General features: G+C 43.4%; 1 protein-coding gene across 1 annotated transcript in view; it reads left to right on the top strand.

The window, feature by feature from the left end:
• LOC126481881 (sodium/potassium/calcium exchanger Nckx30C) overlaps positions 1-26,356 on the top strand; it is a 1,430,899-nt gene that overhangs the window by 1,121 nt on the left and 1,403,422 nt on the right. The window lies entirely within an intron of this gene.

Below are 26,356 nucleotides of genomic sequence, written 5' to 3'. Positions count from 1 at the left end.
TAGAATCCACTTATTGCATACCGGACATGACTCAGCATCATAATTTCAGACAAAGACGTTACACAAAGAATCGCCTCAGGTGATACCTCTGCTACCGATGTTAGCAGAGTTGCTACTTCATTGGCGACTCCATGGAGTGTTCTGTGCACCGCGACCAAATAGTGGATAGAATTGGAAGGAAAATCAGCATTGGCCGTATTTTGTTGTTTTATTGTCCGCAAAATCGATTTTCGGTCACTAAGTGACCATCCTCAGTGCTGTAATATGCAATTAAAATTGGTAGGCACTGGTTTCAAGCTATAACCAGTGCCTACCAATTTTAATTGTATATTACATCACTGAGGACGGTCATTAAGTGACCGAAAATCGATTTTGCGGACAATTAAAAAAGAGTTGCTGCTCGATACGATGCATTATATCAAGATCGGTTCTAGTATTCTGACGACGCCCCAGCGCGCCAATAAAATTTTTATAGCAAGTGGATTCTTATTATTTAGCGACTTGAAAAATATTAATGAAGCGCTTACTTAACACAAATAGAGTATTTTGAGGTAAGGAACTAATGGCCGAATATGAAAATATAGTTTCGTATTGTTCGTAGCAGCTTTCCAAAGCGACAAATGTCAGTTTCAATGCATGCGTTACTATAGCGCATAAAAATTTGGTACACCGTCTTAAATAACCATGTTATATGTTGTATAACGAGAATATACTACGGCCAGCTCCTATGGCACATAAAAGTTTGCTACACCCTCTTAAATAACCCTATTATCTGTTGTATAACGAGAATATGCTGGGGCCAGCTCCTACAGGGACCATGAAGACAAGAATGTACTGACAACAGCGCTCACAAAGGCATTTAAAATCAGTCTTTCGATGCTCCATACTCGAATGAAACGCGAAGAAATCGTAATACGCGCTGCAATGTGTAATACCCTCTACCATGTACTTCAAAGAGGTCTGCAGGCTGTGTACACAAATTCAGAGATGCAACTAGCAATCCTACCAGGAAGTTCCTCTTCGCTGTCAACTGGATTTCTATGTACCAACGATTTCATAGACAAGACACTCCCCCACCCCTCCAATTCGACTACTAGGGTATCTATTGTTCAGATACTCAAGGACATTAATATCGGAGTGAGGTGGTGCACCGTCGTGTTTAAACTGCACACTCTTGCAGACAACATGAGGTACAGTCTCTGTAACTGTGGTAGCCACGTCTCTAATGAAAACCAGGTAACAACGTACAGCATTGAAACTGGGTAACACCATGAAAAAATCTTTCCTATAAAATATCAGTTGTTAATGTCAATAAAAAAAGTATATATTCCTTTTAGAGCATTGGTTCCTACTCTCAAAGTACTCACTTGTGCTCTTCTATCGCCTTACAATTTTGACCCAAAATTTTTGGCACACCCTATATTGTCAACGCGTAGCTCTGAAATGTAACTCCGAGTTTTGAAAGTAAGTGGTATCCTAGTCGGTAAGAATAAAACTGACAACTGCCACTTTCATGTGTACCTTCTGCCACTGATCTGTCACAGCACGCCTAATGTAGTTGGTAGCCACAGATAACAGCAGCAGTAGCTAGTTTTACTACTGACGAATAGCATGGAGGTGCTTCTCGAAACGGCGAGTTTTTTTCTACAACTGACGAGGCTATAATATCAAATCTTTTTTACACAACTCTGACTCTGTTGAATTAACAAAAGATGTACTTCGTATCTAAAATTCAATTCAGTATCGATCAACTGTAAGCACAAGAGCACTGAATGTTTAGTGAATGACGTTACGCTGGATCTTTGCTCTGTTAACTTCCAAAGTAAATAATAATAATGAAATTAGGTTATCCTTTATTACTACTGAGGAGAAAATATTTAAAGATCGAAGAAATGCAGTATAATACCATGCAGACACACAAACACGATCTTGCTGCCACAGTCGCCATCAAGAGCAGTAGAAATATCCTATGTAGCAGCGCCTTTCCTCTCTGTAATTCAAGTATCGCAAAGGAAATGTGTCAGATTACATCCGTCTCGTAAGAAGTGATCTTTTTAGTTTGTAATTTTTTATAAGCTCTTTCTCTGCTTCTTGAAATTATCTTGTGACACCTTCAATTCTTACAACGATGGAAATTTTGTTGGTATCGTCTGTCAGGTAATGATTTATACGTATTTATTTTGAACTTACAAAATTGTTCGTTTACTACCATCAACGAGTGTCGACGAAGGAAGAGTTACGTCGAATTTCATATGGCGGACACCGACTACAGCTAACAAGGGGAGGCCGCCAATTGTGAAATTCAGATTCGATTCATACTGCGCATAATAAAAGCTCATGGCCAGAGGTGTAATGTGGCAAAGCACCAAGATGCACTTCTCAGCCGTTGTGGAGAAAATCGACAGTTAAAAGAAACCGTTGCGGTGAAATACTCTCTACGATTAATAGCTTTCTCCAGTGTCGTGGCTCAGCGGTAAGCGCTCGGGTTCGTAATCCGAAGGTCGCCGGATCGTATTTCGCGCCATTCAACCTTTTTTTTAGTATTTGATTTTTGTAATTCAAACATATATATATATATATATATATATATATATATATATATATATATATAAAATCCCCGGCAATCAGTTGCAACAATTATGCATATAATAAGTTGTTGAAAGTCGTTTGTCGTGGAAAAACTGGCGACTTCGAACATCATTATGTTTTCCGCAAACAAAGTTGTATTTCACAAATGTTATTAATTGTCTCCATAGTTTTAACCACGTATAGTTAACGGAAGACGTAGAAACGATATTCCGAAACGAATACGTATAGCGTAAGTCAAACGTTCGAATTAGAATAGAGAACCCATGAACACAAATTTGCTGTGGCAGGTATGAAATATAAACTCCGTTACTCGATCGTTACACTCGAAGGACAGACGTTGAATGGGCCGAAGCGATCCGCCGCATAACTAGCGTAGTTGCCTGCTAACTTCGAAAGAAGATAGATGCGGTCCCTTGCGCAACTTATGACATCGTCCAAAATCAGTGCGGACGTGAGAGCTTTGGTACACCCTGTTAGAAAAACGGAAAAACGGAGGCGGTACAATTGGAGAGCGATCCGCCTTCACCAACATGCATAAGCAATTCATTAATAGTTTTTATATATATATATATATATATATATATATATATATATATATATATATAACAAGAAACTAATAATAAAAAAATTGCATGGCGCGAGATTCGATCCGGCGACCTTCGGATTACGAACCCGAGCGTTTACCGCTGCGCCACGACGCTGTAGAAAACCATTAATCGTAGAGAGTATTTCACCGCAACGGTTTCTTTTAACTGTCGATTTTCTCGACAACGGCTGAGAAGTGCATCTTGTTGCTTTGCCATATTACACCTCTGGCCATGAGCTTTTATTATGCGCAGTATGAATCGAATCTGAATTTCACAATTGGCGGCCTCCCCTTGTAAGAGTATTTTCTATAGCAGCAGAAAGATATGGTCACTAGATTTCTGATTTCTTTCACAAAACAGTGGTAGCATTCCAGAACGAAAAGCTAAGTACAAGAACCGATTTCAAACTTTTGTTATTCAATCTGTTACATCTTACACTGCTGATTCAATGATATAGGTGACAAATGTCGCAAGATGGCAACATGCATGTGAAAGAATAGAATCTTAAAAATAAATATGTACTGAGACAATTATGCCGTCAGTGCTTTCCATTAATGTTACGATCTTCTATGGATCTAGCGCCGGTCGAATCTCTAAAATTATTCTTCACCATCACGTTGTTTAATCATGTTCTGGAAATAAATTTAACGACACTGAGGATCCGGGCCGTACGCCGTATGGTTTTCACTGTGAGCTTTCAGGAGCCTGCAGTAGCCAACTCGCAAGTCGCCTAAATACATCACCCTGGGCACTTGGGAGGCAGTCCAGAAAAGTTCAAGCGCAGACCAGGCGCTTTACTTCGTCATTGCTGTACGTTCAGCAAGGTGGAACATCGTCTGACCATAGTACGCTGTGTTCGCACAACACCTGTCATCCGATGACTCCAAGGGGGAATTTTCACGTCAGGCTACAAAACAGTTAGAGACACGTTCAGACGTATGTCTGTGGACATTTGGGGATTGTATGGAAAAATAATATGGTCAATCGTAAAGTTTTTCAACCTCTAGATCAAACAAAATTCCCTGCCACGTAATAATCAACCAAGGCTTTCGTTTTGAATCACGTACATAACGAATAACGGAACACGTCACTGTTAGCCATGTTGCATCGGAAATTGTTTTTCTCCCTTTCACAGTTCTATCATGGAACAGAAAAAATGAATTAACAGAACTCCACTGTTTACTTTACTTGTCAGCTGTAGAATTACCACCAGTATTGTGACATTTCATGTTTAGGGAGAAGAAAAAACATCTTCTCCGTAAATTTCTTTCATTTCAAATAAACAAAATAGGGATTCATGTGCTAATTTTAACAGTGGGAAAAGAAATCAGTCTGCTTTCTGAGCGTCCCGTGTTTTGAAATAATATATTGTTCGGGCGTGTACACATTTTACAGAGAACCGTCCTTCAATGGTCAATACGTTATATCATTTCTCAGTCGTACAGTAAAGCGGTACAGATTACTGCAGATCATTTTGAACCCCACAAAATCTGCCAGCGCACTTCTTAGCTCTTTCTGACGGTGGAAGCGGTTACAACCTGATGGCTCTCGATCTTCCACCATAACCGAGTCCTTCAACATGAGGTGGCAAATATGAGGTAGCCAAGGAGGTGGAAACGTGGGTTCTAGTATGCCAAGACTGCTTGGTAGCTACAAGAGGAAAACACAATTAATTAGCAGGAGTACAAAATGAGAAAGTATTTATTACTTAACTTTATTGTAGTCCATGATATGTTGGTTGACAATTATAGAAGACGCGACTAGACTAAGCGTCTGTAGAATGACATAATTTACAAGTCACAAATCTTGCAGTGACGAGTTAATCTCTCGTAATCTTGAATGTCGAATCCGGTGAATTTGAAGACTAACATGGAACTGGGCTACAAAGACTTGATGGCAGCAATGACTGAGCTGCAAACGGTGACTGACTAACATCGGCGCTGGCTGACCACTGAGCGTGGCTACTAACTGTAGACTGGCACAAATGCACTACACTCCTGCTACACATGAAGTGGCCTAGCAGCGCCTCGCGGCGAGCATAGGTACTGCGACTGGCTGTGTACTCTTTGGCTAACACAGTCGTTCTTCTGTTCCGTTTATCGAGAGAATCGCCACTGGCGGATCGATCTCTCAGGCGGCGGTGTGGTCGTATGACTGACGACATCACACAACCGACGTACTGCACTCTACGCTTTTATAGTTCCATGTGTTTGTGCTCTGTTTTCAACACTTCGCCATTACAAACGGAATCGTTCCAACAGATACTGCGGTGAGATGGCCACTCGAGGAACAAAAAAAAGTCTACGACTCGACGATGGTGGCACTGAAGCTGATCCCTGCTACAGAAGACATTTTGCAGGAATTTTAAGCTATCTCCTCGCTGATAATCTCTTCACTGAGCGCCCCTCACCCACCCACCCTCCCACCCACCCGCCCACACACACACTATTTATCTCCTCTCATTGTGTGTCTGCGTTCCGCCTAAGTCTGGAAAACTGTAATGAAAATATCAGAAAATCGTCACGTATAATTATTTTAAACACCTGCACGGTATTCACACATTGTAAGGCGCTGGAAAACTTGTTTAGCGGCACTAACTGAGAATATTACAGATGAGTCTTATTTCGCATGCTAGATTAATTACCTGCTAAGTAAGATGGATGGTAGCTCGATATGCTGTACGTTGTTTCTGAATGTATACTGACGAAAAATACTGCAGCACCAAAAATAATTTCTGTAGAGTAACGAAATTTGGGGGAATACATTTGTCTTGGTAACATATGTAATTAGTCAAGATGGCAAGAGCACAGGTTAATGAAGGCGCAAGGTAAGCAATTGCAAATGCGAAATGCTGGTACATTAATAACTGGTGTAGCCACCAAAATGTTGAATGCAAGCATGCTAAAATGCGCGTTCGTTTTGTTGTACAGGTGCAGGATGTCAGTCTGTTGGATGGAGACCCATGCTTGTTGCAGTTGATCGCTCCTTACAGGGACGGTTAGTGCCGTTTGCGGATGACGGTGGGGCTGTCGGCCGATGATGTCCCATATGTTCTCGACTGCAGGCAGATCTGATGATCGAGCTGTCCAGGGCAACGTCGACCTCTGTAGGGTATGTTGGGTTAGAACAGCGGTATGTGGGCGAGCGTTATCCCGCTGGAAACAGGATAACGCTGTAATACTGTTCATGAATGACAGCACAACATGTCAAATAACGAGACTGACGGACAAAGTTGCAGTCAAGGTGTGTGGGATAAGCACGACAGTGCTTCTGCTGTCATACGAGACTGCACCCTAGGTCATAACTCCAGCTCCAGTGCGTCTGGCACGCAGACAAGTTGGTTGCAGGCCCCCAACTGGCCTCCTTCTGACCAAAACATAGTCATACTGGCGTCGAGGCACGACCAGCTTTCATCAGAAAAAAAGCAACGGACCTCCACTCTACCCTCCAATGAGCTCTCCCTTGACATCACCGGGGTCAGTGGAATGCACCCTACACGGCGTCTGGATCAGTGTTGTTGAAGTAACCGATTAGTAAGAGTTCGTCGTGTCAATGTGGTACTGCAGATGCAATATGATACGCCAAAACCCTACGCCGAGCACGACGGTCTACCCTCTCGATAGTGTCACGTCATGATCCGGAGCCCGGTCGTCTTGCGACCCTACGATCTCGTGACTACCGCTGTCAGCGATCATGCACAGTGCATACAATTCTGACAACTCTTTCTGCAGCATCGCGGAAGGAATGTTCAGATTTTAATAGTCATATTACACGAGATCGTTCAAACTCAATGCGGTGTTCATAATGGCGGCTTTGCCGCTTTACAGGCGTTCTTGATTAACATCGATTCACCATGTCCAGCCTAAGAGGTAACTTACCCTCACGACTGTTACAGCGTGGATTTAAGACAGACATGGTTTGTATCCTCATGGTTGTGCTACTAACGCCACTCTTGTGTGACTGGGGCGAAACTGGAGATGTAAAAAAACGCCTACCAACTGTCGTTTATGTCGCACTACTCTTTCTTGGTATTGCGATTATTTCCATCAGTGTATTTTAGAAAACTCTTTTCCGTATACAATTTTAACTGATGGTAAAATCTTTTGGGTTGGGAGGCTGCACCATATTTCTTTTTTCTGCTAAAAGTTTCGATCCCCCTTTTGGTATCTTCTTCAAATCTTTCAAATGGCTCTAAGCACTATGGGACTTAACATCTGAGGTCATCAGTCCCCTAGGCTTAGAACTACTTGAATCTAACTAACCTAAGGACATCACTCACATCCATGCCCGAGGCAGGATTCGAACCTGCGGCCGTAGCAGCAGTGCGGTTCCGGACTGAAGCGCCTAGAACCGCTCGGCCACAGCGGCCGGCTATCTTCTTCAGGATCTTATGGTGTCCATGGTTAACTGCTCATACATAAGAAATATGACGCGATGTAACAACCCAGAAGATTTTGCCTTCGATGTCAGCGGTCATGAAACCTCACAGACTTATATAGTGTTAACTGTCTTTACACGATGATGACATATTTCCCTGAAACTAGTTCCTTTCGGTTATATATCTTAAGTGGCAACAATCCAACTATTTATAACACCGATCTATTCTGCAAGTATCAACTCTCTTACTTTTCTATTTCTCCACTGTGTGTAAAGTATTTATAATATCTTAAGTACCTTATGAGGCATGACAATACAGCATATATGACGTGTAGCAAAATTGTACAGCTACCCATTTCCACCAATTTCATAAGAGTACAAAATGAAAATTTCCCAAAGTGTTAGAGTTCCCCGTATTGAACCTGAAATACATGAAACACCTAGAACACAAGAATAAATAATGTAAGTTTTCTGCGTTTCATCTTATTCGTCCATTGAACAGAAGTAAAGAAGATTGTAATGGCTATATAGCATAATTGACAGGTTTTACAGAAGAACGTGTGATGATTGTCGAAAACATACAGTACCTCAAGACGAATCCTATTATCGTAACAACGACTCTTAATGTTTGCAACGTATACGGCCACAAATGTAAGTGAATGTTTCAGTGTGATATTACAGAGAAACATCTTGAGTCTGCTCCCGTAATACTACTTCACCGCGCATGCTGTTCCTAGAGAAACGAAAGTTGCAGAAACGGTAGGTGGTGCTAACCGACTACAAATCCTACAAAGCTATATAGTCGAAACTGTGATATGAAGAAGTTATTTTACTTGCTGTTATGTGATAAGTCTATTTTTTCCTATCCTGGACTGTGGGTATACTGGCTATGCTAACATAAAGTCGATCTAATGTAACCAAGTTGGGAGGCTGTGGGATTTCTTTTATGTGGAGCCACGTTGCAGAAAGTATTTCTTTCGGACTAGCGGACGTGCAACAGAGTCTAAGGTATTGTGTCACAATCCTCTGTTTAGTTTTATAGGGGGAATTTTGAGGTAATTACACTGTCATCACTAAGTATTATTGGAACCATTCCAATTCTAGCTCGCTTCAGCTTTGGGCACTCTCTTGAATACATCATTCTGTGAGTATAAAATTTCTTATAGTTAGTTATTGTTTTTATGGAACAATTGTTAGAGGAGCATATTTGCAAATGAACAAAACGTTTTAGAATAATAGTGTACGCGTCCCAACGCATAGAAAAACCTTCGTAGATCATTGTGACTTACCATAAGAACTGTATGCTTCAAGTATGTGATTTTGGGGTTTTTCAGACGTTTGGTAACTGAGCGATGAGAACCGTTTGAGGATGGTGTAAGCCAGCTTGCTGAAACATCACGAAAGCTGGACGACACTATCAGACCGAATACCATAGGAAAATAAAAAATTCACCTAAAATATTTGCTCTTGTTTATGTAGCTTTCATTCAGTTTCTTGACCAGCTATGTCTGGATTTAAATATGTCGCATTTCGTAGTGAATAACCTGAAATTCCTTTACTGTTTGATTGGTCATTCATTATCTTACTATCTATCACCTCTAATTGTTCTTATTCTGGCTACTGCTCTTGTACTGTGTATTGTCAGGAACGAAGAATTGTTAATTTGCTGCTGTGTGCTTAACGGTGATTTATTACATTTTTGACGCCAGATCTTCTGTCTTCACGCTACTCCGACATCAGATGTAAAAGAAAAAAAAATTGGTGTTCCCTCAAAACCTTAATTTCTACTTCAGTCTGCCAGTCCTTCACCTCAACTTGTTCGGGCATCGTGACATTGGTGGGTGAAGACTTGCGAGGGCATATACGTTTTCAGATTGTGAGGAACATTTGCATCCCGTGTAAAGTACAAGGCTTTATCTCAGTGAGAAATAGAGTTTACTCACTATCCACTATATCTTTCTGTGTATTTTTCGTGTTCTACTACTACTTAAGTATGCACTGGTGCTGTATTCTTCCTGCCAGAGTTAACTTGCACTTCAAATTAATGACTATGATGCTCAGTATCTACGTGACTCTAATGTGACTTACAGACGGAGTAAATTAACTGTTCAGCGATATGACATCCATTGACGGATAAAGACTTCCATACTTTTCCATGTAGATCGCTCAAAAAACGTGTTACACTGCTTACACCTGTTATACTCTTCGACGGCAGTCCCCCTCTGTGTGACGAGGGTTTCTGTAACGACCCACTACGAGTTTCAACTGATCCCAGGTACGCTCAGTCGGATTAATGTCAGAAGATAGCGTAGGTCGTCCCATTCTGCTGATTACTACCTCCTGAACGAAGATGTTCATGGGACGGCCATTATCATTTCCAAAGACGATCCTGTTGCCATAGTTGTTGACAGACTGGACACAGTGTCCGGGTACCTCACGGTTCTCGAATCACCCTTGTTAACGATGAGAGGCGTCCGACATCAGTACATGGTACCAAGCCAAGGCGTGCCTAACTCATCTCCCGGGCGAACTCATGGAACTCTATAAGTGCGACCTGGCCAAATGTTAACTTTTCTAGGACGATCTTTAAGGCAAACGTCGGTGAACAGAAAGAGAAAGAAACGCCATTGATACAAGTTCTATTCCAGGTCTCTTTGCTCACCACGATTTTGAAAGGTTTTTTGGTGTAGTTCGTAATGAACGAACGTCTAGAGACTAAGATGATTATGTACTGTCTGGGCCGACAAAGTCCTTCCAATGTCTTCAGAGGTGCAACGCGCTATTCTGCTTCGTTCTTCTTGGCGCACATTTGACCTATAATTTGTAGGTAGCGGTTATCAGCTAGTGCTGTTGACTGCGGACGAGCACTATGAGCCAAATTTTCAATGTTTTGTGACTCACGATAGCGGCTGAAGCTGTAATGAAGTCGGATGTGGTGTATAACCTATAGGCGGACAACTTCTAGTGTTGACAAAACGTTTGTTGTATAACTACAACGCTCCCACTGTCTAAGCTTGATTTAACCATCGAGTCATATTGACAGGATGCATTGTCCTGTACATGGCTGGAGATACATCACGCCCTAATGAACTGCAATGAGAATTCAGGCTTAATTTTAATTACATTACGTAGCTGACTGTACGTTGTGATTAACTTTGATGAAATGAATATTAATAATGAGGTTTCAGAGCGAAAAAAAGAGTGCAAGCTACGACGGCGGCGCAACACTTTTTTTGGGCCGTTTATTACATTTTTCAGCCGCAGGCACCCCTATTTGTCCTGGATGGCTGTTCAGTAATGATCCTAGTTCGTTATGTCGTTGTCTCGAATCTTCGTGTTGTTTGCGTCGGCAAATCATCTGATTATTTCACATTCATTATGCTAATTTTCGCTTCTTTCAATAAAAGTATGAGATGTTGCACGCATTACGTCTCCTATAACGGCCAGGCCCAATATCTGCTCTAGTAAGCATCTAATGTTGTCCGATAGTACTGGTACATACAAAATTGTAGTAATCGTAGAATGGATCAGCTTCCTGGATTTAACTCATATTCAGGGGTGTGTCGTCCATAGACCAGGGCTGGTGACTGAGCAAAGTAATTATTCACTTTGCTCTCCCTGGCATATTTTATCGTTACGACAAACATAATGGTATTTCAAAAAGTCGTTACGCATATTACACTATCTGGCAAAAAAGTGAAACGCCCAGAAGGGGAGGGAGAAACGAAATGAAACTTCACGACTTGAGAGGATATGCGGCGTTATTTCGGTGACTGCAAAATCGAGCCAAATTTACAAAGAACGTAGCGGTACGAGTCCCCTTATCAATATGAATTTGCACTCCTGTGGCCTGGATGCACGCTGTGGTTCACTTGAGAAGGATGTCATAAACCATCACAATTCCACCTCCGTGCTTTAACCGTTGGAATCATGCAGTCAGGATTGTACGCTTCTTTTGGCGTTCTCCAGACGTAAACCCAGCCCGATGTTGGAGATAACGAAAAAGTTGACTCGTCGTACCTTACGACGTGTTTCCACTGATCAGCCGTCGAGGATTTATGCTCCTGACACCATATTTTACGCTTCTTTGCGTTGGTTGTCGTCACTAATGATTTCAGTGTAGCAGCTCGTCCATGAATATTCGCTTTATGGAGTTCTCGGCGGACATTCTCGATAGATATGGGGTCTCAAAAGATGGCTATTGAGTGAGATTTGCTTCTGACACAATTCGTGTTATCGTACGACGATCTCTGTCATTTGGTTTTGATTTGCGCCTACTATTACGTTTACACGTTGATGTCTTTCCATGTTTTGTGTAGGCTGTCATGTAGCAGTTGCTCTTGAAACGTTCAATAAATTGGCTGTCTTGGTTACCGTTACTCCAGCTAATCGGACCCCGACAATCTGCCCTCTTTGGAAGTCTGTTAGCACTTTCATTGCACGTTGACCTCGGCCTCTGAATGCAGATTCAAAGTGTGCACTACTGCTAAACAATCTGCACTGATGCCTAGTCCGTACTGAACACGCGCAGTCCAGCGCGACACGTGCCTTACCTGCGTTGTTGACCGCCAAACACAACCGTCCCATTACTACCACTGTCCATATTATTTTGCCTGTCCCCTGTGTACTGAGGTGACAAACGTCATGGGATACCTCCTAATATCGTGTCGGATCTCCATTTGCTCGGCGTAGTGCAGCAACTCGACGTGGCATGGACTCAACAAGACGTTGTAACTCACGTGCGTAAACATTCAGCCAAGCTGCATCTAAAGCCGTCCATAACTGCGAAAGTGTTAACGGTGCTGGATTTTGTGCACGAACTGACCTATCGATTATACCCCATAAATGGTAGATGGGATTCATGTCGGGTGATCTGGGTGGCCAAATTATTCGTTCTAATTGTCCAGATTGTTCTTCAAACCAATCGCGAGCGATAGTCGCCCGGTGACGGGGGTGCGTCGTTGTTTGGGAGCATAAAGTCCATGAATGGCTGCAAATTGTCTCCAAGTAGCCGAACATAGTGACAGGACAATGACTGGTTCAATTGGACCACAGGACTCAGTCCATTTCACTTAAACACACCCGAGATCATTATGGAGCCACCACCAGTTTGCGCAGTGCCTTGTTGACCACTTGGGCCCATGGTTCAAATGGCTCTGAGCTCCATGGGACTTAAAATCTGTGGTCATCAGTTCCCCTAGGACTCAGAACTACTTAAACCTAACTAACCTAAGGACATCACACACATCCATGCCCGAGGCAGGATTCGAACCTGCGACCGTAGCGGTCACGCGGTTCCAGACTGAACTTGGGCCCATGGCTTCGTGGGGTCTGTGCCACACTCAAACCCCACTATCATCTCTTACCATCTGAAATCGGGACACATCTGATCGGGCCACAATTCTCCAATTGTCTAGCGTCCAACTGATATTGTCACAAGTCCAGGGGAGGCGCTGCAGGCGATGTCATGCACTCACGTCGGTCATCTGACGCCAGATTTCGTCACGCTGTCCTACGGATATGTTCGCCTTACGTCCCAGATTGATTTCTGCGTTATTTCAAGCAGCGTTGAATGTCTTTTAGCACTGACAACTCTACGCAAATACTGCTGCTCTCGGGCGTCAAGTGAAGACCGTTGGCCACTGCGTTATCCATGGTGAGAGGTAATGCCTAAAATTTGCTATTCTCGGCACACTCTTGAGACTGTGGATCTCGTAATATTGAATTCCCTAACAATTTCCGAAATGGAATGGTCCGTGCGTCCAGCTCCAACTACCATTTCGCGTTCAGAGTCTATTAATTACCATCGTGCGATCGTAATCATGTGGGAAACAGTTTCATATGAATCACCTGATTTTAAATGACAGCTCCGCCAATGCATTGCCCTTTTCAACCTTGTGTACGCTATACTACCGCCATCTGTATGTGTGCCTATCGCTGTCCCTTGACTTTTGACACCGCAGTGTATGCACACATACTACGCTAGACACTGTTATACGACAGACGAATCGAAACCACTGTTAGTCGCGCCCTAATCTTTCTCGTTTTTATGGTTTTTTTGTACGTCTGTCGAGCGAAGAATCTCATCGTGCCTAAAAACCTGAAGTTTCTTGTCTTGGTCTGCATTCAGAGGAGAGAGAGATTAGACGAGTAAGGCGAATTTTGTAGTAAGAAATTCTGTTCTGTCTTAGAGATATTACACAGTCGTTTATTTGCTTTTGAGATTTATCAGGAAAAAGCACTTCGCCGCTAGTCTGTGTGCTATTGAGGCGTATTTAACCTTTTAGATAAGCAGAGACGGACGGTTCCGGAACGGGATCTATCTCAGTACAAACCACAGTGTATCTTTAAAATTTCAAAACCAGGAAAGAGAACAAACAACGAAATTTTATTTGCTACACGTATTCCGTACAGTAGGATGGCTTCATTATTAAAGCCAAGTCAGATATTTCCTTACAGTTCGAAGGAATGCGCTGGCCAGGCCAACAGTCGAACACGCTCTGCAGGCAGGGCAGGAGTAAGTGGATCGAAACAGCATATCCAGACACTCTGGGATGATAATGGCATTGAAACAGAGGAAGACACGCGTAAAGTTGAGATACTAAACACGTTTTTCCGAAGCTGTTTCACAGAGGAAGACCGCACTGCAGTTCCTTCTCTAAATCCTCACACGAACGAAAAAACGGCTGACAATAGAAAAGCAACTGAAATCACTCAACAGAGGAAAGTCCACTGGACCTGACGGGATACCAATTCGATTCTACACAGAGTACGCGAAAGAACTTTCCCCACTTCTAACAGCCGTGTACCGCAAGTCTCTAGAGGAACGGAAGGTTCCAAATGATTGGAAAAGAGCACAGGTAGTCCCAGTTTTCAAGAAGGGTCGTCGAGCAGATGCGCAAAACTATAGTCCTATATCTCTGACAGCGATCTGTTGTAGAATTTTAGAACATGATTTTTGCTCGCGTATCATGTAATTTCTGGAAACCCAGAATCTACTCTGTAGGAATCAACATGGATTCCGGTAACAGCGATCGTGTGAGACCCAACTCGCTATATTTGTTCGTGAGACACAGAAAATATTAGATACAGGCTCCAAGGTAGACGCCATTTTCCTTGACTTCCGGAAGGCGTTCGATACAATTCCGCACTGTCACCTAATAAACAAAGTAAGAGCCTACGGAATATCAGACCAGCTGTGTAGCTGGATTGAAGAGTTTTTAGCAAACAGAACACAGCATGTTGTTCTCAATGGAGAGATGTCTACAGACGTTAAAGTAACCTCTGGCGTGCCACAGGGGAGTGTTATGGGACCATTGCTTTTAACAGTATTTATAAATGACCAAGTAGATAGTGTCGGAAGTTCCATGCGGCTTTTCGCGGATGATGCTGTAGTATACAGAGAAGTTGCAACATTAGAAAATTGTAGCGAAATGCAGGAAGATCTGCAGCGGATAGGCACTTGGTGCAGGGAGTGGCAAATGACCCTTAACATAGACAAATGTAACGTATTGCCAATACATAGAAAGAAGGATCCTTTATTGTATGATTATATGATAGCGGAACAAACACTGGTAGCAGTTACTTCTGGAAAATATCTGGGAGTATGCGTACGGAACGATTTGAAGTGGAATGATCATATAAAATAAATTGTTGGTAAGGCGGGTGCCAGGTTAAGATTCATTAGGAGAGTCATTAGAAAATGTAGTCCATCAACAAAGAAGGTGACTTTCAAAACACTCGTTCGACCTATGCTTGAGTATTGCTGATCAGTGTGGGATCCGTACCAGGTCGGGTTGACAGAGGAGATAGAGAAGATACAAAGAAGAGTGGCGCGTTTCGTCACAGGGTTATTTGGTAAGCCTTATAGCGTTACGGAGATGTTTAGCAAACCCAAGTTGCAGACTCTGCAAGAGAGGTGCTCTGCATCGCGGTGTGGCTTGCTGTCCAGGTTTCGAGAGGGTGCGTTTCTGGATGAGGTATCGAATATATTGCTTCCTCCTACTTATACCTCCCGAGGAGATCACGAATGTAAAATTAGAGAGATTCGAGCGCGCACGGAGGCTTTCCTGCAGTCGTTCTTCCCGCGAACCATACGCGACTGGAACAGGAAAGGGAGGTAATGACAGTGGCACGTAAAGTGCCCTCCGCCACACACCGTTGGGTGGCTTGCGGAGTATAAATGTAGATGTAAATGTAGATGTAGGCGGGAAACATACCGTACTGAGTTACCTTATCGAAAGATGTCACGGGCGCTCCCCTCGGTAGCAGCGGTGTCAGCGTAGCAGAGTACTAACCGAAGGGTCCCGGTTCGATTCTCCGCTCAGGGACTGAGTGTTGTCCTTATGTTCGTTTCGTCGTGACTGTCAAGGAAATCGTCTCTAATACACTGTCGCATCGTCTGTCCATTACGGGGATGGCTGAGTGGGCATGAAGAATGGTAAAACATTTAGCATTTTTGCTAGAGAAAGGGGCTCACTGATAAAATGCGTGAAGATGTAACATGGTAACGTTTAGTAAATAAATATGTAGCCGATACTGATAAATTGAAGCAGCGAATGATGAGAGCTAATGTTGACTCTGTCGTCAATTTCGTCTTGGATTTAGCACATATTTCGTGTGTTTTCGTGAAAAGTATCGCTGCAAATGAAACTGTGCATATTCTGACGAGATTAATTCCTTTAAAGAGCTCTCGCATGGCGTTAAAAAGTACATACCGCACTGAAAATAAAGAACTGCTTCAGAATGACGTGACAGAAAACGTTACAAGCATTTGTGGGAGAGGATCCTGCGTTTTTCTTTCGTGGCTTAAAATCAGTACTCTGCCATCCCAGCGCGCTGTCCCGAGCGTTGCCTAAAACATCAAACTCTTCTTATACTGCAGCAATAATTCGCCTTGGAAGCACGCTTGAAGACTGTGATGATGGGGAAGTATGATTAAAATTAAGGACAGCGTAAATCTACTTAAAGCGTCGACTATTATTCCCAGAACCATGAAGAGATTTCCAAGGTTCACCCACTTAATAAATTAGAAAGCACTGAAATGAGGTAAAAGTGTTGTTATTGCCGATTTATTTATTTAGCGTATGTGGTTTTCAAGTACAAATGGTTTCATTTTTAAATGCATACAGACAGATAAAGATAAAATCAACATACATTATAACACATAAATAATGTCTCGTCTTATGGACATTCAATTAAGGATAAAGTAGGCATACACAGGTTGTTACAATAAGGTATCTTGTCATAGATAAGATAAAATTATCACATAGAAATTGTTGCTATAAGGTCATTCAGCAATCACATACACTCCTGGAAATTGAAATAAGAACACCGTGAATTCATTGTCCCAGGAAGGGGAAACTTTATTGACACATTCCTGGGGTCAGATACATCACATGATCACACTGACAGAACCACAGGCACATAGACACAGGCAACAGAGCATGCACAATGTCGGCACTAGTACAGTGTATATCCACCTTTCGCAGCAATGCAGGCTGCTATTCTCCCATGGAGACGATCGTAGAGATGCTGGATGTAGTCCTGTGGAACGGCTTGCCATGCCATTTCCACCTGGCGCCTCAGTTGGACCAGCGTTCGTGCTGGACGTGCAGACCGCGTGAGACGACGCTTCATCCAGTCCCAAACATGCTCAATGGTGGACAGATCCGGAGATCTTGCTGGCCAGGGTAGTTGACTTACACCTTCTAGAGCACGTTGGGTGGCACGGGATACATGCGGACGTGCATTGTCCTGTTGGAACAGCAAGTTCCCTTGCCGGTCTAGGAATGGTAGAACGATGGGTTCGATGACGGTTTGGATGTACCGTGCACTATTCAGTGTCCCCTCGACGATCACCAGTGGTGTACGGCCAGTGTAGGAGATCGCTCCCCACACCATGATGCCGGGTGTTGGCCCTGTGTGCCTCGGTCGTATGCAGTCCTGATTGTGGCGCTCACCTGCACGGCGCCAAACACGCATACGACCATCATTGGCACCAAGGCAGAAGCGACTCTCATCGCTGAAGACGACACGTCTCCATTCGTCCCTCCATTCACGCCTGTCGCGACACCACTGGAGGCGGGCTGCACGATGTTGGGGCGTGAGCGGAAGACGGCCTAACGGTGTGCGGGACCGTAGCCCAGCTTCATGGAGACGGTTGCGAATGGTCCTCACCGATACCCCAGGAGCAACAGTGTCCCTAATTTGCTGGGAAGTGGCGGTGCGGTCCCCTACGGCACTGCGTAGGATCCTACGGTCTTGGCGTGCATCCGTGCGTCGCTGCGGTCCGGTCCCAGGTCGACGGGCACGTGCACCTTCCGCCGACCACTGGCGACAACATCGATGTACTGTGGAGACCTCACGCCCCACGTGTTGAGCAATTCGGCGGTACGTCCACCCGGCCTCCCGCATGCCCACTATACGCCCTCGCTCAAAGTCCGTCAACTGCACATACGGTTCACGCCCACGCTGTCGCGGCATGCTACCAGTGTTAAAGACTGCGATGGAGCTCCGTATGCCACGGGAAACTGGCTGACACTGACGGCGGCGGTGCACAAATGCTGCGCAGCTAGCGCCATTCGACGGCCAACACCGCGGTTCCTGGTGTGTCCGCTGTGCCGTGCGTGTGATCATTGCTTGTACAGCCCTCTCGCAGTGTCCGGAGCAAGTATGATGGGTCTGACACACCGGTGTCAATGTGTTCTTTTTTCCATTTCCAGGAGTGTATATGGAATCTATAGAGTCTCTTTAAAGTTCTATGTTTAGGTTTTCCATCCACTCGACGGCTGCAGGGGAGGCTGCGTAAAGTCCTCGAATGGATCCTTTAAACGCACGTTTAGGGCATTCCTGAATGATGTGCTGGATCGTTTGCTCTGGATGTCCACAATCGCACTGTGGTGAATCTCGTATGCCCCATCTACAGAGCATTTCGCCACTTCTGCCATGACCAGTTCTGAGTCTATTGAGTATATGGTGTCACCGCCAGACACCACACTTGCTAGGTGGTAGCTTTAAATCGGCCGCGGTCCATTAGTACATGTCGGACCCGCGTGTCGCCACTGTGTGATCGCAGACCGAGCGCCACCACAAGGCAGGTCTCGAGATACGGACTAGCACTCGTCCCAGTTGTACGGACGACTTTGCTAGGACTACATGGACGAAGCATTGCTCATTAGCCGAGCCAATAGTTAGAATAGCCTTCAGCTAAGTCAATGGCTACGACCTAGCAAGGCGCCATTAGTAACATTGCATGTATCTAAAGAGTCTCACTTGTATCGCCACAACCTCCAGATGTACCAAAAGGATGGATTAAAGTTAAGTATTCCCGAAGCTACGTACTTTTCTTTATATCATTCATTACGTATTCTGTTTCAGACCTCAAGCCATCCTGCTTTAGCTTAGCGCGTGCCTTTCGGCTTCCTCTCATTGTGTCTAGGCTGTCTTGTCTAGACACAACAGAGTATAACCCAAGTTCTTCTTGGCAGGTCTGTACCAGGTAGGTTTCCACCAGGTGATATTTCATTGCAGTTCTTGGATAGTCCGGTCTGAGACCATTCATTTTTCCATGAATCCATAGCATCGTAAGACGCAGCCCTAAGGTTTTGAGCTGTTCTCCATGGTGGTCTTCTAGATCTTAGTCGGGAAAGATTTGGGGCAATGTCCTGATGGATTGGAAGGTTGGTATTGGAGGAGATTTTACGCCATTCATTAACTAAGGCGGTTTGCCGCCTAAGATGTGGTTGAGCCATACTGCAGAGAACAGGGAGCCAAGGTAGTGGTGTGGATTTAATGTCCCAGTTATGGTTCTCGTGGTATTGTTTAGTTGAGTATCCACTTTAGACGTGTGGCTGCTGTTAAGCCAAACAGGGCTGCAATATTCCGCAACAGAGTATACCAACGCTACAGAGGAAATATTCAGAGTATGTACATCAGTTCCCCAGCTAGTATTGGAGAGCTTTTGAATAATATTATGTGTTGTACGTATCTTAGAAGCAGTATATATTAGGTGTGGTTTGAATGTAAGCGATCTATCCAATTTAATACCAAGATATTTTGGGTTTGGGTTATGCTTTAACTTTCTACCAGCAAAGGTAACGTCAAGGGATCGGGTTGCCTGTTGGTTGTTTAAATAAAACACTGTAACTTCTGACTTTATTGGGTCAGGAATTAATCTCCAAGATCTGAAATATTTACCCATTACTCCGAGGTCTTGGATAAGGGAGTTTTCACACTGTTCAAAACTTTCATGTTGCACAGCCAGGGCCTTGTCATCTGCATAACAGAACTTCCGCGCATTTGTTGTTGGTATGTCGCTTATGTACACGTTGAAAAGTAGTGGTGCCAATACAGAACCTTGTGGTAAGCCGTTGTTTGAAACAATGGTTCGACTCTTCTTTCCTTCTAGATGAACTTCAAGGGTTCTATTGCTGAGCATATCACTTAGTAATTTGTACAAGGTCTGGCAAGGGATAATCTCAAGTATCTTGCTAAGAAGACCATGCCTCCATACAGTATCGTATGCTGCGGTTAAATCTACAAATGCAACAGCTGTTTTAAGTTTCCGTTCATAACCGTTCTCTATATAAGTTTTTAAAGCCAGTACTTGGTCGCAACAGTTACGTTGTGGTCGAAAACCAGCATGCTCGATGGGGATTCTATCATTCAAAGTCGTCCCAATACGATTATACAAGAGTCTCTCCAAGAGTTTGAAGCAGGTGCTCAGGAGAGAGATTGGTCTAAGATGTTCAGGCATGTCTGGTGTTTCCACAGGTTTTAATATTGGCAATACTTTAGATCTTTTGAATATCTCAGGCACTCGGCCTTCTTCAAGGATGTTGTTATAGAAGTTCACGAGCCAGTTGATAACATTTTTCCCACTATACTTAATGAATTCTGGGTATAACTCATCTGGCCCAGCTGCCTTCCTAGTTTTGATGTTCGAGATAGCCGTTTTCAGTTCTTCCACTGTGAAAGGTGCTGCAGGATGTGATCTTTCAGTAGCTTGTCTCCACCGTGTTTTAATTAGTTTCTTAATGTTTCTGGCGGTTTCTTTGTCAAGAGGTGCCATGGACATATTGGCTATAAGACCTGCAATTGCATTGGGAGTGGTTTTTGCTTTTTCACAGGGATTGTATGCACCAGATCCTAGTTTCCTGAGTAGGGCCCACGCTTTTCAACTGGACTTTCTAAAGTCTATACCTTCCATGGTTTTTTTCCACTTTTCTCTTCGGGCGCTGTCAAGTGACTCGATAAGTTCCTCTGCCACTTCCCTGTCTCCAGATTCTTTGAACTCGTTATAGAGGCGTTCAGTTGTTTCATTCCAGACAGGTGTATATTCTTTCCTGAAACCGCGTGGTATAGTTTTCTTAGCTGATGCAATAAGAGCTTTACTAAATCGTTCATAGTTGTTAATGATTGGCTTTATCCACCGTACAGTGGCATCGGCACGTTTTGCGTATGACTCCCAATCAGCCTTTTCAAAATTCCACCTTCGTTTTGGAGCTGATTTTATAAGAGGGACTTGTATTCCAATGTGGACAATGACAGGTCTATGCTGGCTGTGTGGGAAGTTAGTTAATACTTTCCTGCTTGATGGGTAACCTTTACCCTTGTGGTCTCCACTAACAAAGCACAGATCTGGGTTGAAACCGCGGTGCCATCTAGCTGACCAGAAGGTGTGTCTCTCTTTATCATCATATATTAGTTGCAGGTCTTCAATATCTGCCCACTCAAGTAGGGCTTGACCATTATCATCGTATTCACTATAGCCCCATAAACTGTGGCGGCTATTGAAATCGCCCATTAAGAGGGTAGGGTATTTTGTTTCAGGGAGTGCTTCTTTTGGCCATTGGGCGTTAGGAGGCTTATATACATTGACTGTTTTACTTACTAATGTTTCTATTAAAAATATGTTATCCGAAGAACTTATTTTTATTGGAGCCCAGTTATCAATGTCACTACGCACGTATGTAGCAGATCCATAGTTTTCATGGTGAATAGCTTCAGCAACGGTGTATCCACTTATGAGACCTCTTTTCTTGAGATCTGCTTCGTGGTTTACATGTGTTTCTTGGACCAGTATGGTATGTATATTGTTATCCCGTGCTAGTCTTGAGAGGATATCACATTTAGTCTTACTTATACCTTCTATGTTAATTTGCAGTACTCGGACTGACGGGCCGAGGTCTCTTGCCATTGGGTTTTGAGAAGACCCATTCATTTTATTGTTTGCTTCCATTTGCACTTTTAAGCCCCGAGATGACTTCACACTCATAGTGCAGCGCCACGATAGTAGTAGACTTTTAGCTGCCTTTCGGCATTGCCCGGGGTGTACCACTTGGAGGCAGTCTACTTTTACACCACGATTATTGCCGTTAATCAATGGTTAAGTGACCAGCTGGCAGAGTTTTGGCCAATATGAAAAAAACGACGCGCAAGAAATCATGGAAGATATACAAATATAGAAATTAAACATGACAAAATAATGGTGTTGGAGAAAGATTCTGTGTAGTAATACAGCTGTAGAAAGTCGAAGATTACCTTAGCGGCGACATACTGGTGTTTGGGGTCGGATGCGGTCATAATTGCGAGTTAACGTAATAATTCCGACACATTTAATCGTCGCGACTACCTAATAACGAGATTGCAAACGGTTTTGCGCTATTAAACCGGCAGCCTTTACGGAACTTCTGAGGCCATAGGCACTCAGGTAAATTATTGCAACATCGTGCCTCAGCTGTAGGTAGTAAGGTTCTTGTTCACATACACGGTGATTCAACAGTCGCTACCCTTGTCGTTTTATGCAACCCGCATGCGGAAAAACCGCGAGCGAGATTTTCATATTCTCTCGTTCGCTACATGAAAATCGTTAGTCCTACCAAAAAAAAGTAGGACCTCTTTGTAGGAAATTTAGTGTAGATAAATTTTGTGCAGGGACACGTTTTCCAAGGAGGCCACGGTATTCGAGTTGTTCACGAAAAACACACAAAACCACCTCCTCACTCATTCCTCAACAGTAATGATTTTTAGTGCGTTGTTTGTAGTATTCCCTCCTACCACTATAGAAAATTTTCCGACTACATGGACTACTCTCGATATTCGACCTCTTTTGGTCTGAATTGATTGGGCTACTACGCCACCAGCACAATCTGCTACATCGTTAACATTATTAACTTAAAAGTGCCTGTGAGGGTAATGAACGAAAAATGGCTTTTGTTAACGTTACACTAAAACTACCTACGTTGACTATTCGATCCAAACTTAACTCTCGCAAGCACACTAGTTATGTAGTCAGAAGGCCAAACGAATACAGCGATGTAATTGTTCATTGTTTGCTGTTAAAATTCACAAAACTGTTAGGTAATATTTACACGAACGTCAATTTTACAATTTGTAAGTGCTCGACTAAGCCGATGGTGTAATAAGGCCACGCAGTGAAGACTAAAAAAGTTCGAATATGGGAAATAATTAGTGTAGTCGAAAATTTTTGTACAGTGGTACGAGGGATGCCATGAACAACATACCACAAATCTCGACCTGTGGGGGCTGAGTCTTGGAATGGGGATGCGTTTGAAGGTCAGTTTCGTACTTTTATCTTCAATCAATCGAAAAATACGGCCTCTAGCGATAACGTACCCCAGCACAAAAGTTAACTACATTAAAGTTCCTACATAAAGGTGCTGTTCATTTTTTCCGTAGGACTAATACACTACTGGCCATTAATATTGCTACACCACGAAGATGACGTGCTACAGACGCGAAATTTAACCGACAGGAAGAAGATGCTGCGATATGCAAATGATTAGCTTTTCAGAGCATTCACACAAGGTTGGCACCAGTGGCGACACCTACAACGTGCTGACATGAGGAAAGTTTCCTACCGATTCCTCATACACAAACAGCAGTTGACCGGGGTTGCCTCGTGAAAAATTGTTGTGCTGCCTCGTGTAAGGAGGAGAAATGCGTACCATCACGTTTCCGACTTTGATAAAGGTCGGATTGTAGCCTATCGCCATTGCGGCTTATCGTATCACGACATTGCTGCTCGCGTTGGTCGAGATCCAATGACTGTTAGCAGAACATGGAATCGGTGGGTTCAGGAGGGTAATACGGAACGCAGTGCTGGATTCCAACGGCCTCGTATCACTAGCAGTTGAGATGACACGCATCTTATCCGCATGGCTGTAACGGATCGTGCAGCCACGTCTCGATCCCTGAGTCAACAGATGGGGACGTTTGCAAGACAACAACCATCTGCACGAACAATTCGACGACGTTTGCAGCAGCATGTACTATCAGCTCGGAGACCATGACTGCGGTTACCCTTGACGCTGCATCACAGACAGGAGCGCCTGCGATGGTGTACTCAACGACGAACCTGGCTGCACGAATGGCAAAACGTCATTTTTTCGGATGAGTCCAGTTTCTGTTTGAACGCACATTGGAAGCGTGTATTCGTCATTGCCATACTGACGTATCACCCGCTGTGATGGTATGGGGTGCCATTCGTTACACGTGTTGGTCACTTCTTGTTCACATTGACGGCACCTTGAACAGTGGACGTTAAATTTCAGATGTGTTACGATCCGTGGCTCTACCCTCCATTCGATCCCTGCGAAACCCTACATTTCAGCAGGATAATGCACGACCGCATGTTTCAGGTCCTGTACGGGCCTTTCTGGATACAGAATATGTTCGACTGCTGCCCTGGCCAGCACATTCTCCAGATCTATCACCAATTGAAAACGACTGGTCAATGGTGGCCGAGCAACTGGCTCGTCGCAATACGCCAGTCACTACTCTTGATGAACTGTGGTATCGTGTTGAAACCGCATGGGCAGCTGTACCTGTACACGCCATCCAAGCTCTGTTTGACTCAATGCCCAGGCGTATCAAGGCCGTTATTACGGCCGGAGGTGGTTGTTCTGGGTACTGATTTCTTAGGATCTAAGCACCCAAACTGCGTGAAAATTAATCACATGTCAGTTCTAGTATAGTATATTTGTCCAATGAATACCCGTTTATCATCTGCATTTCTTCTTGTTGTAGCAATTTTAATGGGCGGTAGTGTAGTTTGCACATGGTGTTCTAGAGAATATAAGAATCTCGCGGGTGGTTTATGAACAATGCGCGCTGCAAAAAACGACAGTGGTAGCGGCAGCTGAATCACCCTTGATATGACATAAATTAAAATTTCAGTTCAGTCATTGCATGGCACTGTACTGTAAGAAGTTAAGGAGTTTACTGCAAGTAATAAGAGATTAATTTTTTGAGCAGTAAACGCTAAATTAGTTGTATTAATACTCAACGTGACAAATTGTGGGTGTCCACGAATTTTGATCAAGCTTGTAAATCACTCCCGTTTGCTGTAAAAAGTATTTGGATGACCCATCGAGAATATAATGCATTCCTATGACATTACAAATAACTTTGTCACAAGCAAAATTCTTCTTCGACTTTTTGTTTTATTTGCAACTTGCAAAGAAATACGGCGTTGCCCAGTATTTATTTATAGCCGTGCGTCCACGCCCATATCACACAGCCTGTGGCATTATGCTTAATGTTTATGATGTCATATCTCCTGAACTACGAGTCATGAAATGATTTTGCAGGTATATTCAGCGTCATATGCTGATGTTGTGTGCAAATTATTTTGCGAATGGGGTTAGTAGCAACGAAATAATAAATTTAAGCGTCATGGACGATGCAACAGTTTTTCATGCATCTCTTTGTTATAACGTCATTTTTTATGATTCGATATGTTGTTGTGTTGTTGTTGTGGTCTTCAGTCCAGAGACTGGTTTGATGCAGCTCTCCATGCTACTCTATCCTGTGCAAGCTTCTTCATCTCCCAGTACCTACTCCAACCTACATCCTTCTGAATCTGCTTAGTGTATTCATCTCTTGGTCTCCCCCTACGATTTTTACCCTCCACGCTGCCCTCCAATATTAAATTGGTGATCCCTTCATGCCTCAGATCATGTCCTACCAACCGATCCCTTCTTCTGGTCAAGTTGTGCCACAAACTTCTCTTCTCCCCAATCCTGTTCAATACTTCCTCATTAGTTACGTGATCTACCCATCTAATTTTCAGCATTCTTCTGTAGCACCACATTTCGAAAGCTTCTATTCTCTTCTTGTCCAAACTATTTACCGTCCATGTTTCACTTCCATACAAGGCTACACTCCATACAAATACTTTCAGAAATGACTTCCTGACACTTAAATCTATACTCGATGTTAACAAATTTCTCTTCTTCAGAAACGCTTTCCTTGCCATTGACAGTCTACATTTTATATCCTCTCTACTTCGACCATCATCAGTTATTTTGCTCCCTAAATAGCAAAACTCCGTTACTACTTTGTCTCATTTCCTAATCTAATACCCTCAGCATCACCCGACTTAATTCGATTACATTCCATTATCCTCGTTTTGCTTTTGCTGATGTTCATCTTATATCCTCACTTCAAGACACCATCCATTCCATTCAACTGCGCTTCCAAGTCCTTTGCTGTCTCTGACAGAATTACAATGTCATCGGCGAACCTCAAAGTTTTTATTTCTTTTCCATGGATTTTAATACCTACTCCGAATTTTTCTTTTGTTTCCTTTACTGCTTGCTCAATATACAGATTGAACAACATCGGGGATAGGCTACAACCCTGTCTTACTCCCTTCCCAACAACTGCTTCCCTTTCATGTCCCTCGACTCTTATAACTGCCATCTGGTTTCTGTACAAATTGTAAATAGCCTTTCGCTCCCTGTGTTTTACCCCTGCCACCTTTAGAATTTGAAAGA

The sequence above is a fragment of the Schistocerca serialis genome, chromosome 5, assembly GCF_023864345.2.
Source record: "Schistocerca serialis cubense isolate TAMUIC-IGC-003099 chromosome 5, iqSchSeri2.2, whole genome shotgun sequence".
NCBI lineage: Eukaryota > Metazoa > Arthropoda > Insecta > Orthoptera > Acrididae > Schistocerca > Schistocerca serialis.
This window is presented reverse-complemented; position numbering and strand designations above follow the sequence as displayed.